The 14,160-nt window shown below is 52.0% G+C and overlaps 1 long non-coding RNA gene across 2 annotated transcripts; it reads left to right on the top strand.

Annotated features, from left to right (window-relative positions):
- The first annotated feature begins 324 nt into the window (after positions 1-324).
- On the top strand, positions 325-11,299 carry LOC141749968 (uncharacterized). 2 transcript variants are annotated; one of them, XR_012589534.1, is made up of 3 exons: positions 325-462; positions 1,247-1,319; positions 11,214-11,299. It is a non-coding gene; the product is annotated as an uncharacterized LOC141749968 (long non-coding RNA). The 2 variants fall into 2 exon arrangements; XR_012589533.1 differs by lacking the exon at positions 11,214-11,299 and adding an exon at positions 8,994-9,690.
- The last annotated feature ends 2,861 nt before the right edge of the window (positions 11,300-14,160 follow it).

The following is a 14,160-nucleotide window of genomic DNA, read 5'->3' as shown; positions in this document are numbered from 1 at the left end:
CTGATGGGTGCACAGAGCAGCCAAAAAATGGAAACAACGCAAGAGCGGTGCTGCCGTGTGAGGCCATGCCGTGCCATGGGAGCCGGCAGTGCTGCAGGGAGCTGTGCCGGGCTGTGCCGTGCTGCAGGATGCCCTCCGAGGCCGCACGGTGCCGTGGCTGGAAGGCAGCGGCTGAGCCCCTCCATGGCCACCCAGGAGCCTGCGACACAGCTGCAACCACTGCCGACTCCCTCCCACAGCTGCCACCGGGGCAGGAGTGCTCAAAAGCCCCAGCTGTGGGTGGGTGTTACCTGGTCTGGGGCTTCTGTGCCTGCAGCAGGCGATGGGGAGCGCTGCTGGGGGGAAGGCAGCTCCCCCTGCCCCAGCAGACAGGCTGTGACCTGCGGCAGCGGCCTTTGGTGTGGGCCGCGCTCCTTATTTGTGCAAGGGCAGGCTTGAGTTATTTCTCCAAGTTGCACAGAGGTAAGTGGGACCAGCACAAAATCTTACTGGTAGCGTGGAGCGCTGTTGGGATTTGCCCCTCGGCTCGGGAGCTGGGGGTGAAGCTATTGATGGTGCTGGGTTACTGCCGGGGCAGCCGCTGGCAGCAGCACCCCGCGGCTCAGGAACGGGGCAGCAGAAACACAGCGACTTAACTCTACCCAAAGCCCTAACTCTGACTTTGCAAAAAAACCACAAAACCAAAACCCCAAAGACCTAGCCCGCCGATGCCTGGCAAATCTAAAGATTGGATGGAGTCTGCAGGTGCAAGCAGTGATGTAAAGAATAACAGAGCTTGGCTTTGACATGATGGTGTTTTAAAACTCCCCCCAAAAAAGTAAATTTAAACCACCGGAACAACTGTATGTTATAATATAAAGTACAGGACAGTGACTGCAGTAACAGTGAGTGAACTGGGGTTCACTTTGGAATAATTAGCCGGTGTAGATGTGAGCTGGTTCTCCTGAGTTTGGCTGGGAGCTCTTCGTGCCAACACCCTGGGTTGAGCCGGGACTGGTCTCTCCTCAGCCCAGCCCCTGGTTTCAGGATCGGGCCAGGGGCTGGGCACAGGGGGACCGTGGAGCCTGGAAGGGTAAATTCTCTCCCAGTTTCCAGAGGAGAGAGATGAGGGGTGGGATCCTGCACTGGCCAGTGTTTGGTCTGGGCTACCAGTGCAGAGCTGTGGCTCCTGACAGCCTCCTCCTGCTCTTCCCAGGGATGTCACTGAAGGATGCTGCCAGCTATTTCACTAATTCTTCATTTTCAGGTGTCTCCGTGGGAGGTGATGGGCCAGGTCCCGGCGGAGGAGGCTGCAGACCTGGCTGGCCGAGCCGGCGGAGGTGAGCACAGCACTGACGCGGAGGGGCCGAGTGCCCGGTTCGTACCTCGGGGCGACCGCCTCTGCTCACGCCTGCACGGGGGCAAGCGAGGCCGGGCTTTGGGGCTCGGGTCTGAGCAAAGCACAGCTGTAGATGCTGCTGCCCTTGGCAAACGCCCGGGGAGGAGGAGGCAGCAGAGGAAGGCTCTGGCTGCTGCCTTTCCCCTCAGTGATCTCCTCTTTGTCCCCACAGTGTCCCTTTATTGGGACGTGGCTTAAATCTCCCCCCAGGAAGGCGCCCGCGTTCCTCTGCTGAAGGTGCGTTTGGGCAGGAGGCAGGACTGACTGAAACCAAAGGGTTATTTTGGCCCGTCTCTCATAAACCAGGCTTTGAAAGTTCAGCAAGTGCCAAGAGCGGAGATGCAATTACGAAAGCTTGCTTTTTTGGAGATGCAATACTTCTATTAAGCAAGCGCTCTGTTTATGTCCCTGCTAATTGAAGTAAATTGCTTTCTGCAATCAAATTGGGAAGTTCCCCTTCCGATCATGATGCGAGCTGTGCTTTAGTACATGATTTCCAGTATTTAGTCTGCTTTTAGTGCTCTCCCTTTAATTAATTCCGTGTATTCAGTCGATTTCTGCGAGCCTGTGGTGGTGGTGTTTGAAGGGCTCGTTGCTCTGTAGAACGGGAGGGAGATGGCGGGGATTTCTTTGTCGTGCGTTTCTGTTCCTCGTCCCCCAGCCGCTGTTCCCGGGTGCGTCCCTGAGGTAGAGCTCGGGTAATTCTGAGGCTGGCTTCGTTCAGCCATTAAACCCCAGCAGCGGTCGGCGCCCTGAGTGTGGGCTGCTGGATCCCTGTGGGCTATGGGCTCAGCAGGAGGAGAAATATTTTTAATCTGGTCCAGCAGAAAATTACTATTCCAGATTAGAAATTAAGACCATCGAGTAGGCATGAGTCATTCTATTTGCTGCGGTCGCAGTTTTTCCTCTCATTAATCTCACGGCCTGTTTTCACTGCTGCACTCTGAATGGGAGAGAAGGCTCCTAACCATAATGTAAATGTCGTCTCCCCACTCCAGCGGCTCTCGTCTGCTGCTCCTTGGGCCGTGCAAAATTGCCAGTATCCCTTTTTCATTTTAATTCTTTCCGTTCTGTAGAGTATCTCGATGTTGTCCCAAGTGTTTTGCAATAGCTGTATTGAAAAACAATGCCTTATCTACAAGCAAACATACACCATTTTAATTTAACTAGTTCAACGCCCCGTTTCAGATTAATATTGTTTTATTTTGTTGGATTTTGAATTGGCATAAAACTTAAAGGAAAAAAGCACTCTTGAACTGAAAGAAGAAAATGCACAAAAGATTTCACACCTACACAACTAAACCAGTTGCTTTTGCTTCTGAAGCCAAAGCGGTGCCGGTCTCTGAGGATGTAAATCCCTGATGCAGAGGGACTCGGCAGGGTGAACCGTCTGTGGGGGAGCAGTGAGACACAGACGGGGAGGGGACAGGGACGGTGTCCCAGTGCTGGCTTTGTGGCTCTCCTCTGGCTCTCAACTCAGCACGGCACTTGCGGGGCCACGCGAGCTCTTGGTCCACCTTGGAAGCTGGTTGTGTGGATTGAGGAGTTCAGTTTTGTCCTGTGGTTTCAAAGTCTAAAGCCAAATCCATCCCTGGGACAATCCCACCATAGGCACTGATGCCGAATAGGCACATCCCAGGATTTTGCTTTTGCTTGCGGTAAGAGCAGATTTGGGTTCCTCGTGGTGACTTGAATTATTGTCTCTGTGGCCAGTAGTCAGAAGAGAGGAGCCAGTTGTATTCTGGACAGCAACAGCTCTGTGCTGTGATGACATGATCAAAACATTAAGGATCCTGCTTCTTGGGGAAATGCAGGAATCCAAAACATCTGGTAAGTTTGTTTGTGCTTGTGTTGCCTTCCTTCGTGCCTTTGTTCATCCCTTCCAATTACCGCTTCTAAGTATAAACTTAAAACAGAGACTAGGCTGAGTTTGTGGGGAACATATGGACAAATGGAAAATAAACAGCGTGAGGAATTCCTGGCTAATGAGCTCTTGGATGATAAGATACCACCAAAAAAAAAACCCAAACCAAAAAGAGTGGTCTGAGCTTCAGCTCTGTCATATCATGAGAAGAAAATTTCACTAATGATACCCAACACCACTTTGATGCTGCACAGTAGCATATCTCTCTTAGGGTCTTCTCGGGCTCCAGCCTGCTGAGCACACGATTGTCTGTTGTCTGCTCTGGGCCGGTACTTGAAGGCTCGTTCCAGCCATAAGGGCTGGATTCAGGCCATTACAATGGTTTTCAGCCACCAGCTGGGCTGGGCCAGGCCCCTGGAGCCTCCTGGTAGAGCCTCAGCCCAGGTGATGGAGGAGTCGCATCTTCCCACCATCACCCGCCAGTGGCACTGGCTCCGTGCTGGCTTTCCACGAACAGCACGTGTTTCCCCTTTTGGCCTCTCTTGATACGTATGCAATTAATTACTGCAGTTGAACAACAGGAACCCGGTCCTTCCTCCTCAAGTTCAAGGTTTGCGTCTCTCTTTCTTCCTGGCAGAAGAATAGATGCTTCCTTACACTTGAGGCAAGAGTCTCCCTACTAGCTTTGCTATTTATTTGTGCTTAGGTGGCTGCTTGCAGTATTTTTGGTTGTGGGGTTTTATTGGAATACTGTATTATCAGTTTCACCCACTGCAAGTCAAGGTGTACATCTCTGCCCAGCGTAGGCACCCAGACCTCATCCTCAGTGCTTCTGGAGCTCCCATGACCATTTAAAAACTCCTGGAGCAAACGGAAGGCAAGCGCCTCGCATCTGAGTGCGTGTCTTGTTTTCCAGCACGGTGATTTATGCTGACAGATTCTTTGTAAGTTCAAGGAAATGGTGTTTTCCCATCCAAACACCCCTGGGGACAGTGGAGGGGACAAACGCGGAGGCCACGCAGGAGATGCCCATGCATGAGGTCCCGTGTCCCCATGGGGCGAGCAGGGACCGCGACCTTGCTGGGTGTCACTGCTTTGGTTCCCAACTCCTTCTGCTGGTGCCCGGAGCTTCCATGGCAGATGGTCACAGATACTGGTGGGACAGCCACAGACACTGGTGGAGGAGGCTGTCCCTGCGGCGGGACATCTGGCTGTGGGGCAGGGGACAGCCGGGACGCTGCCCACGGGGAGAGGAGCTGTCGAGTGGGGAAGGGGATTGTACTGGGGGACGAAGGTGTCCGGGGATGGGAGGGATCCGAGCGGGTGGCACGGCAGGTGGAAAAGGGAGACAAAAGGATGAAAGCCCTGAAAATAAAAGCAAAGAATAGAAACGTTTCGCAGGAGCATGTGTAAGCGTCGAGGAGTTTCTGCCCCAGCAGCTGGTGTGGGACTGTAGGACTGCGCCGGGCACGGCTGGGGGCTGGCCGTGGGGTTTTTTTGGAGGGGAATATCTTCCAAGCCACTCCTGTGATATGAAATAGCAACTGTTCAATAAATGCAGCGCTAGGCCATTTCCTTTCAGAGGGCAGGAATGCAGTATAAATGCCTCTATCGCTCTCTCCTCTCTGGCCAAGACACTATTTAAGCATTAAACCGTGCCGACGAGAATGAGGTGGCAGGTTTTGATCCAACTCGAAAACAATTAGTTAAAAATCAAAGAAGCAAGCGCATTGTTTGTTACTGGTTTATGCTTTTTTCCAGGGGAAACTGGGATTCTTTAATTGGCTCAGCTGGAGAAAAAAAAACCCAGATCAAACAGCGAGTGAGCTGGAACAACAAAGGAATGTCCTGGTATTTCTTTTTCCAAGTTTAGAAATGGAAGTCAGGGCAGCCTTGGGATTTGTGGAAATTCCTCTGTGCATTGTTCGGAGGTAGAGGAAGTGGTTTAAAGTTTAGCTACTGGTTTCTGCATTGCAAAGCGGGGGTCAGTTTCCACTTACCCACCTCAGGTTGCCCCTGGCGTGGCTGGCAAGGCTGGGAGTGGGGCTGGTTGCTTGGCACCGAGGGGCCGGGAACATCTCCCTCCTGCCCAAGGCAGCTGGGCAAAGCCCCGGGGGGGTTCACGGGGACCCCTGGCTGCCAAGCCCCCCGTCCCACTCTGGGGGCTCTGCCGTGGCAGGCAGCCTAGGAAAATAAGTGGAAACATTTTTCCATTCCTGCTGGTGTTTCTTTCTTCCAGCTGCTTGGCACAATCAGAGTCAGAAAAGTTGTTTTCAGTCCACTATCAGCTTCGCGAAGAACTTGTCTCATTTCTACACGGAGCAGTTCATGTAGATATAGATCACGCTTTCATATTTTTACCACCTGCGTCCCCAAGCCATTAGGGTCATTAGATTAAAAAAAGCTTAGAAGACCCACAGGTAGGTTATAAATATATTGGGGGGTGAAGAGAAGAGAGATCCTGGTTTAAAGCACAGATGCTGTTTGTTTTTCCTGTTACAGTATAGATGTTTTAGAGGTGTTTTTTGGTAGGTTTGTTTTTTTTTTAATATTCTTTATTTTTTTTTGGGACGGCATGCCCGTGTGGCTGGAGGGTAGAGGCTGTTCTCTGCTGGCCGGAATGGAGTTGAGTGAGGCTGGGAGGCAGGACATGAAATGGGATGCGCCGACCTCAGGGTCCCCTGGGGGGGGATGTCCCCCCGCCGGGCAGGAAGCGAGAGCCCCATCGGCTCCTGCCAAGAAAAACCTCTCCAGAACGGCCTCTCCGCTCTGCTGAGACCAGATGATTCTCCCTCTGCCACGGCCCCGCTCTCTCTGGTGGGATGGATGTTATTTTCCCATGAGGGCTGTCCCCAGGTTGGGGATGGGGACGCCTCCTGCCCCCCCAGGCCATGCTGCTGCTCTGGTGTAGGGAGGGCTTTATAGCCGTTGCCCCTCGCTGCTGGCAGTTACTGGGGTGACGCCCTGGGGCTCCGAAGGCAGGGGCAGATCTCGGATCATCTGAGCTGGCCAGGGCCGAAGCTGTGGCATTCGATGGGTCCCACAGAGGCAGCCCTGGCTGGCACCACGTTGTCCTTCCCCGCATGCTGACGCTGCGTCCTGCGCCGGGGCTGAGCGTGGTTCCCACAGAACCCCGGCATAGGCTCTCGGGGAGGTTTTCCCCAGAGCTGGCAGGGTGTCAGTGGGGCTGTACTGACCTGCCAAGGCCCACGAGGCTCCTCCATACCATCTCCCGCCCCGGGACCTCCCCTGACTCCACAGCCCAACCTTGCAGCCGTGGCCCAAGAACACCAACCTTCGTCCAAATAAGGGATCGGGGCACAACAGGGCTATTGACGGATGAGCGAGTGGGATTTTTTTTTTCTATTTTTTTTTTTTTTCTAAATATCTTGTGCCCCCGGGCTCTGCTGGAGGGCTGCAGCTGCCTGCGTCGGTGTTTCCAGATCGGTCACCCCTGCACAAAGGTGCCCCAAGAGCAGCTCTGCCCACAGGGACCCTTTATCAGGGAGTGTAATGATAGGAGATGGGGTAACGGCTTCAAACTGAAAGAGGGGAGATTTAGATTGGATATTAGGAAGAAATTCTTTGCTGTGAGGGTGGTGAGCCCCTGGCCCAGGTTGCCCAGAGAAGCTGTGGCTGCCCCATCCCTGGAGGGGTTCAAGGCCAGGTTGGACGGGGCTTGGAGCAACCTGGTGTGGTGGGAGGTGTCCCTGCCCAGGGCACGGGGTGGCATTGGGTGGGCTTTAAGTTCTCTTCTAACCTGAACCATTCCATGATAGGTTTTCTCATTGTCAACTCCATAACAGTGAATGATTTTTAAGTGGGCATTTTTACAAATATATCTTTTCCATACATGGTTGATTTTTTTTTTTAAATTTTTTTTTTGTTCCGATGTTTTAATGTCGCTTATTCCTACAGCCAGTGAAGTGCTTTGGAAGTTAATATGAAACAGTACTACATTTTTGTGTGTTTTGGGTTATTTGTCTAGGCTTTTATTAGGCTTGTCATGCAAGTCATCACGCAAAAATGTAAAAGAAAAAAATTGTGTGTGTCAGTAGTGGGGACCAAACCCAAGACCCATCAATACATGATGCGGGGAATTGTTCTTTGTTTTTCAGGGAAATTAAGTCCCGGTATGGGGAAGCCCTCAGGGCGATGAGTGGTACCTATTGTTTTATTCATGCTCTGTCAGCCCTGCCTCTCCCAGTGCCCGCCACATGCTCCGTGTTACGGATGTACTGAAACTGGGATGTGCCTGATGCCACGTGTGAGAGGGGCTTTGAGACCCCAGCAGATCCCAGGGCACCCACACCAGGGTTTTTTTCCACGGGGTTATATATGAATCTGGGCCTGCGGGCATGGCTTTGATTTCGGGCTGGCCCAGCACTGGGACAAACAGCACGAACTCGATACCTGGAGCGAGGGTCCCCTGCAAGGCCACCCTCGTGTCTGCGTGGCGTGGGCCATGCCATCCTCCGGCTTGCTGAGGGAGCAGAGATGCGTTTTCGGGTGGGCGAGTTTCCCAGCACCTCTGCTAACACGTGATCAACTTTGTGTGAAACAGGAGAAAAGCAAATAAAAAAACTAGAAGAGGGGAGGAGAGGAGTCGTTTTGTGCGCGAGTAGTGCTTTGGCTCTCCTGCCTCTGGCTGAGGCAGAAAAGGGAATTAATTTGTTCCCACAGCTAAAAAGCAGTTGGAGGTGTCGGGAGCCGGCGGGGAGGCTGGAGCTCGGTGCCAGGGCAGGGAGCCCCGGCGCGGCCCCCCCGCCCCTGCTGCTCCCAGCCAGGTGTGGAGTGTGCGGATCATTTTGGTGGCAGTCCGGGTTGTGGGGAGGGTGACGGCATTGGGCTCCCCGGCTCTATACTCCCTTGTCATACAAGTGGTCATATAGTGGAGGAACCTAATACTGAAAGAACAGGCCCATTGCAACACCCCAGAAGTCGCAACTTGTGGGGATGCTGAAAAAATTTACACTATTTTGGTTTTATTTTAACTATCTCTTTAATAATCCTGGGGGAATAGAGAGGTTTCTGCAACGTTTCCCGATAACTGCCAGTCTATATAAAGCTGGAAGTTTCAAGTGGCGCTGCTGGCTCTGTGCGGAACGTGCGTCTGTCGCTGCGGCATGGCTCACGTCGGGCACCGGGCTGGATGCTACGGCTGCTTCTGCAGTAAATCGCACCCACCTAGGAGCTCTTGAGGGGTAGAAATCTGTAGTACAGATTTTTACAGTGTGCATATGAGTGAAAGAGACTTCCTTGACATTAGAGGGTACAACTTTCTGAATGATTCAATCTGAACGAAGAGTTCAGCTCCAGGCACCTGTCTCACGGAGGCACCGTCCTCCCTTTGGGTACAGCGGGTTCGGTGCCCCGGAGTTGCTGCTCCTTCTGCAGCCATTTGCAGTGGTACAGAGTAGCTGTAAGAATCCTGGTTTGGTTCCACTCCATATCTCACACTGTTAGTATTGAAATAGTTTTTTGTTGGTGCTTTTAGCGTCCTCGGCGGCGGGGTCTCTGCCTCTCCCCAAGCCCCTGCCCTGGGCACGGGGCTCCTCCGGCGAAGGAGATGCTGCTGGTGATGAAAGGGGCAGCTGAAGCATGTCCTCCAGTTAGCGCAAACATAAAATTATAACACTTATGGTTGATGTTTCAGGGGTTTTTAACTCCCCTGTTTCTTCCAAAGTCTGTAATTTTGGGGGTAGCCTTTTTGTTGTAGCGTAATCATTATTATAATAATTTTACTTCCAGTGCTTGTGGCATGGAAACCAAGAAATCCAGAGGGAGCAGGAAAACTGTTTTGAGAACTGGCAGGAGGAACCGTGTGAAGTGAACGGAAATCTCAGTGGAGGTGTGCTGCTGAGAGCCCCCGCCACGCGGGCCCCGCTCCCGGCTGTGGGAGCAGCACCCGCTGCTCCGCTCTGTCCTTCCCTTGCGGCTCTACAAACTACGGAACTGGTCAGTGGCCAGCGGTGTTTCCCCAGGAAGAAGGCAAGGAGGGAATTTTGGCAGCGAAACCACAAGATTTAGTCTCCCTTGAGCTTTCGGCAGTGCTCGACATCGTCGCGTCGAGGCGCTGTGTGGGGTTACGTACCGTTCTCCCAAAGGCTCGGTATCACCTTTTAGTATCAAATGCCGTTTTAGAGCATCTTGCAATCTTTGTTTGTATTTCTATCTCTGCACACAAAGTTGGTACTGAAAGTCCCCACAGATGCAAATGTGTTCAGCCAGTGTGTTCCTTGCAGCTTGGATGAGCTGCTCAAGGCTGGCCCTGCTCTGAGTGAGTCTGGGTGGCTTCTCTTGGAGCCATCCGGGATCCTCTGGTGTGTGAGGCTTTCACATAAAAATCCAAAAAAGCTTGTTGTTCCTGGTTCTAGTTTGTGTATTCCAGTTTTAGCCAGGAAGCATGGGCTGAGCATCCTTCCCTCAGATTAGAGGAAGCATTTGCACAGGCTCTGCCCACCCAAAGGGTGATGCTCTTTGCTCCTGGGGGGTCCTGCAGTGTCTGTCCTTTGCCGGGGGGGGACTGCACTGTCCTGCAAACCCACCAGTGACCTGGAGGGGAGACTGGGGCTCTGAAGTCAGGGCAAAGCTCAGGGTGATGGTGGCTGTGCGTGGAGGTGTGATGCAGTGGTTGGCATCCCGATGTGGTGGGGTGCCCTCGATGGAGCAGAACGGACACACTGGGAGAGGTTAAAAATGCTAAGATTAAAAAAATTATATTTAAGAAAGAAAATCCTTGTTTGCTGAAGGGAGAAAGGAAGGAGGATGGGGAGAAGTTGTTTGTTAATAATAAAGAATGAGCTTTTTACAAAGCCCTCGTGTCCAAAGCTCTTTAACTTTTCCTGGCATTTCCCATCCATTCCATTGTTAAGCCCTCTGCTGTCGGAAAACAGCGCCGGGCCAAGGCGCTCGGTGATCTCACTGCGAAGGCTTCTGCAGTCGCCTCTGTTTACGCGCCTTGCAGCATTTACTCCTCAGATTTGGTTTCCTACTTTGAAGAAAAAAAGGACAAAAAAAAAAAAAAAAGAAAGAAAGAGGAAAAAAAAAATCTTTCATTTGTGCAGCGGGCTCCCCCCGCGCCGGGCACTGGGGCTGTGAGGAAAATAGCACCTCGGTGGTTTGCGAGGAGAGGATGGACCACAGCGGATTCCCACAATTTATAAGAGGAGACAGGAAGGCCTTAGTGACTCATAAACACTAACAGATTCTGTGTATGAGTTTCTCTTTGTTGTTTGTTATCCTTAATTTCATGGTTTTCCTTCTTTTGAGCATGTTTGTATATTTTAGAGGATGCCATCATTTTGTCAGGACACTTTGTGTGTGGTTCCCACACAGGAGCAATGTTGTCTGCCTGACGGCCGTGCTCAGAAAAATAAAAAAAGCAGCCAGTGGAAACCCTTGAGGGCTCTGTTTGGTGCCACATCCTGACATGCGGGTCCTGGGACAGTGAGAAGGAGCAGGAGGGACGTTTCCCTGCTGTGTCTCAGCCGTTGCTTTCCACCGCAGGGGCTGGGACCTTGCGAAGGGGAGCAGCTCCAAGGCTTGCCCTCAAAGCTCCCCAGTTCAACAACCCTAAATCCATCGTTCCTTGGTCACTTGCATGGCGCAGGGAGGGTAAGGGCACGCCGGCCAAGGCCACCCGGGCCTTTTCCCATCCCTCCTAGGATGGCTGTGCCCCCCAGGCTCGGCGCTGGGCTCTCGGCCCCGCTCTCTCTGAAGCACCCGAAGGTGGGGTGCAGCTCCGGGGATGGGGAGGTGGTTGTCCCAGCAAAGGTGGCAAAGTTTTTCCTAATTAATTAAAAATAGTTATTTGTCAGAGGGATGGGATGAGTTTCCCTGGAGCGAAGGAGGTCTTTATTGCTTGGTGTGGACATTTGTGTTGCCGGGCACATCCTGCCTTATACAGGTGCCCATTTTCCTCTTCCCCTTGCTCTCCCACCAAAACCTCCCCCTCCTCTGCCGTCGCAGGAGTTGATGCCCATGCTTTGCCTCAGCGTTGGAGATCGTTTAATCCCGCTGGGAAGCCAGCGTGTTGTAAGGCACTCAGAAGCCCCTTTTCAGGTGAGACATTTAATTGATGTAAGATATTATTTAATGAAGTGACGTAGCTGCCAGCAGCTGGGATCACTGAGCTGTGATGGTCAGACCCCGTGCGTGAGGGGCAGCTCTTGGCTGCGGGTACGTCCCCGTGTACGCAACGGTCTGAAAGACCTTTTCTCTCCTCTGGATTTGGGGACAATAACAGCGCAGCTGTTTAAATAGGCTCGAAATTTCAGAAACACACAAGTAAGCACTAAACTTTCCCAAGGTGGCTGAGTAATCTTGTTTGCTTTAGCATTTTAGTCCCCCAATTACCCAAGTGAAGGATATTGCCTCTTTAAACAGAGTTCAAAAAGCCCAAGAATTTTTTATAAATAGCTCACATCCTCTTGATAACAACCAGGCTGCTATTTATTGCCCACTTCCCCTCAGACAGACAGGTCGGAGTATTTAAAATCGCACTTCCCATGAAATCCAGAGGAACTTGGTTTTTTAGGTTCCTACAATTGTTTGTCATTCTGGGTTTCCTTTGCAGTTTACAGCGTTTAGCCAGGCTCACCCTGAAAAGGAGCCGGCCGAGGGATCGTTAAGATATATTGCTGCCTCGCTGGAGTCCTAACCCGCATTTTCCACTCACTTCTTTGGGACCGGCAGAAAAGCCCATCACTTCCCAGCAGTGTGGGGTCTTTCCAATTCAGGGTTTTTTTTTATCTCGGGACCTCAGTGCATGCTCTCCGGCCTTATTTTACATCCCCACCTCCTATTCACTCAGAAACCGTGTGGCCAAAACTCTCTCTCCTGGGTGAGAGCGGATGGGTGCCGCGTCCCGATGCTCCGGTGAAGAGGGATGCTGCGGGTGGCAGGGACCTCACCGGGGGCATCGTTGCTTTTCTCAGAGTTTTAGGCAGATCTCTGCCGGTGAACTGGGATTTGTCCTGTCCCTAATTCCCAGTAGCTGAACATCCCCCAGCTAGAGCTTTGCTGCATTTCAGTTGCTCTGAAATACAGCCGGGGAGTTTCTTAGCAGTGGATACAGACACCCATGTAAAGGAAAAAATAAATTTGGTAGTTGTCTTTATAAGGATTATTTATGTGAATATCAGGAGCGCTGGTTCGTGCCAGCCTTGAAGCTGTTTGCAGAAGGGCAGCAGCGCCATGAGACTGGTGAAAACAGAATGGAAACTCCTCATCCTCGAACACGAGAGATGATAAATTCTGGGTTTGGTGGAGCCCTGGGCACTTTAGACCATAGACCCCCACATAGGGTCTAAAGTGGAGAATCTGTGCTAACAGTTCATTCTTTGTGAAAAGCAATTAAACACCGTATCAACAACAATGGATTTTTTTATTCCTGTATTCATGCTTTACTGTGTCTTTGGGCAAGACGGGTCCAGGGAAGAGGCAACGTGAACCGTTTCCTTCCCAGCTCAGAGCAGGACATTTCACAGTGGAGGATTTTGCTGCTCCGCGCACGGTCGGACGCTCCAGTGCGGTAATTGGAGCGAGGGGACGTGGTGCAGAACGTCCCAGTTTCATGCTCCGAGAATATCATGTTTCTGATTAGGAAAACCCAGTTACATAATGGCATCACATAATCACAAACATACCTGGCACCGAGCGGAGCTTGGTTTTATGATTTATTCATAAGAATGTCTTCATGCATAAATTTCTATTTATTCCCCTGTTGTAAGGGGAGAAAAATCGTCAATGAAAGCTGCAGCGCTGCAGAGCAAGCGGGCAGCACGTGTTCCAATTGAGCCTTAGTTCAGGTATACAGAAAAAGAAATTATTTCATAATTCTTGGGCCTTTGTGCTTGGGAGGACAAACCCCGCTTGGGTTTGCAGAGCCAAGCCGGGCTGGGAAGGGAGCGGGAGATGCTGGGGGGGATGCTCACCCTGCCCCATCCCTTGCTGGGGCTGCCCCCAGGGATGCTGCCCCACGGCCTGTGTAGGCTGGTGGGTGACGGTCTGGCAGAAGCATATAGAAACCTGAGAGGCTGGAAATCCTGGCTGCTCGGTTCGGAAACTCTGCCCTATCCCCTTTGCTGTTTTCTGGGTTTAGTAGGCAGTGGGGATTGCTGGGTGGGGGGAGCGCTGAGTCCCGAGCTGTCGTTCAGCCCAAGCTGCTGCCGGGTGACTGCTGACCCAGTGCAAAATAGATGCAGCTGTCTTTTTTTTCTTTTTTTTTTTTTTTTTTTTAAAAAAAAATCTTATGAAGAATATCTCCTCTAGTCATGCCTTTGACGGCTCTTTTGCAGCTTGCTGGTTATTTTTTTAACCTGTGATAACCCCTGAGGAAGTAGCAGAAGCCTTGGTGTGCCCAGGTTGGGTGCCCAGGGCTGCTTTCCCCAGGGCTATGATGGGCTCCGGTGGACCAAGCAGCTTCTCTGAACGCCTTTCACCCCAATTCTGCCTCCAAACCCAGCACCCGGTGTCCCTCTCGGGCCCCCGGGGTCTGTTGAAGGCGCGGGTGGCTCCGTGCCCCTCGTCCCGGAGGTGGCCAAGGCTGAGCCCCACTGGCGTGGGGTGCAAGAGGAGGGGAGAGATCCGCATCTCCCTGCTGGAAGGCTTTGCCTTGACCTTTACAGCCGTCTCGTAATGTCCCTGAAAAGGAAGCACTGGCTTTTTGTGGGAGCACAGGTGCCCTCTGAAGGGTCGTGGTTCTTCTCAGCTCTTTGAGGAGATCCTTAAAGTTTTACAGCGCTCGGTGGGGGTCGGAGCGGGCAGCCCGGTGATTCGCTGTCTCACACAGGAGGTTATTGTCATTAGGAAGTAAAACAAAATGTGAAGGCAATTTATCTTTATCCTGGCCATTTGTCTGCTGCTCACAAAAGGCCAAACTTCATCCGTGGGTGACATGTGCTGGTCTGTGGAT

This window comes from Larus michahellis, chromosome 11, assembly GCF_964199755.1.
Source record: "Larus michahellis chromosome 11, bLarMic1.1, whole genome shotgun sequence".
NCBI classification, from domain to species: domain Eukaryota; kingdom Metazoa; phylum Chordata; class Aves; order Charadriiformes; family Laridae; genus Larus; species Larus michahellis.
This window is presented reverse-complemented; position numbering and strand designations above follow the sequence as displayed.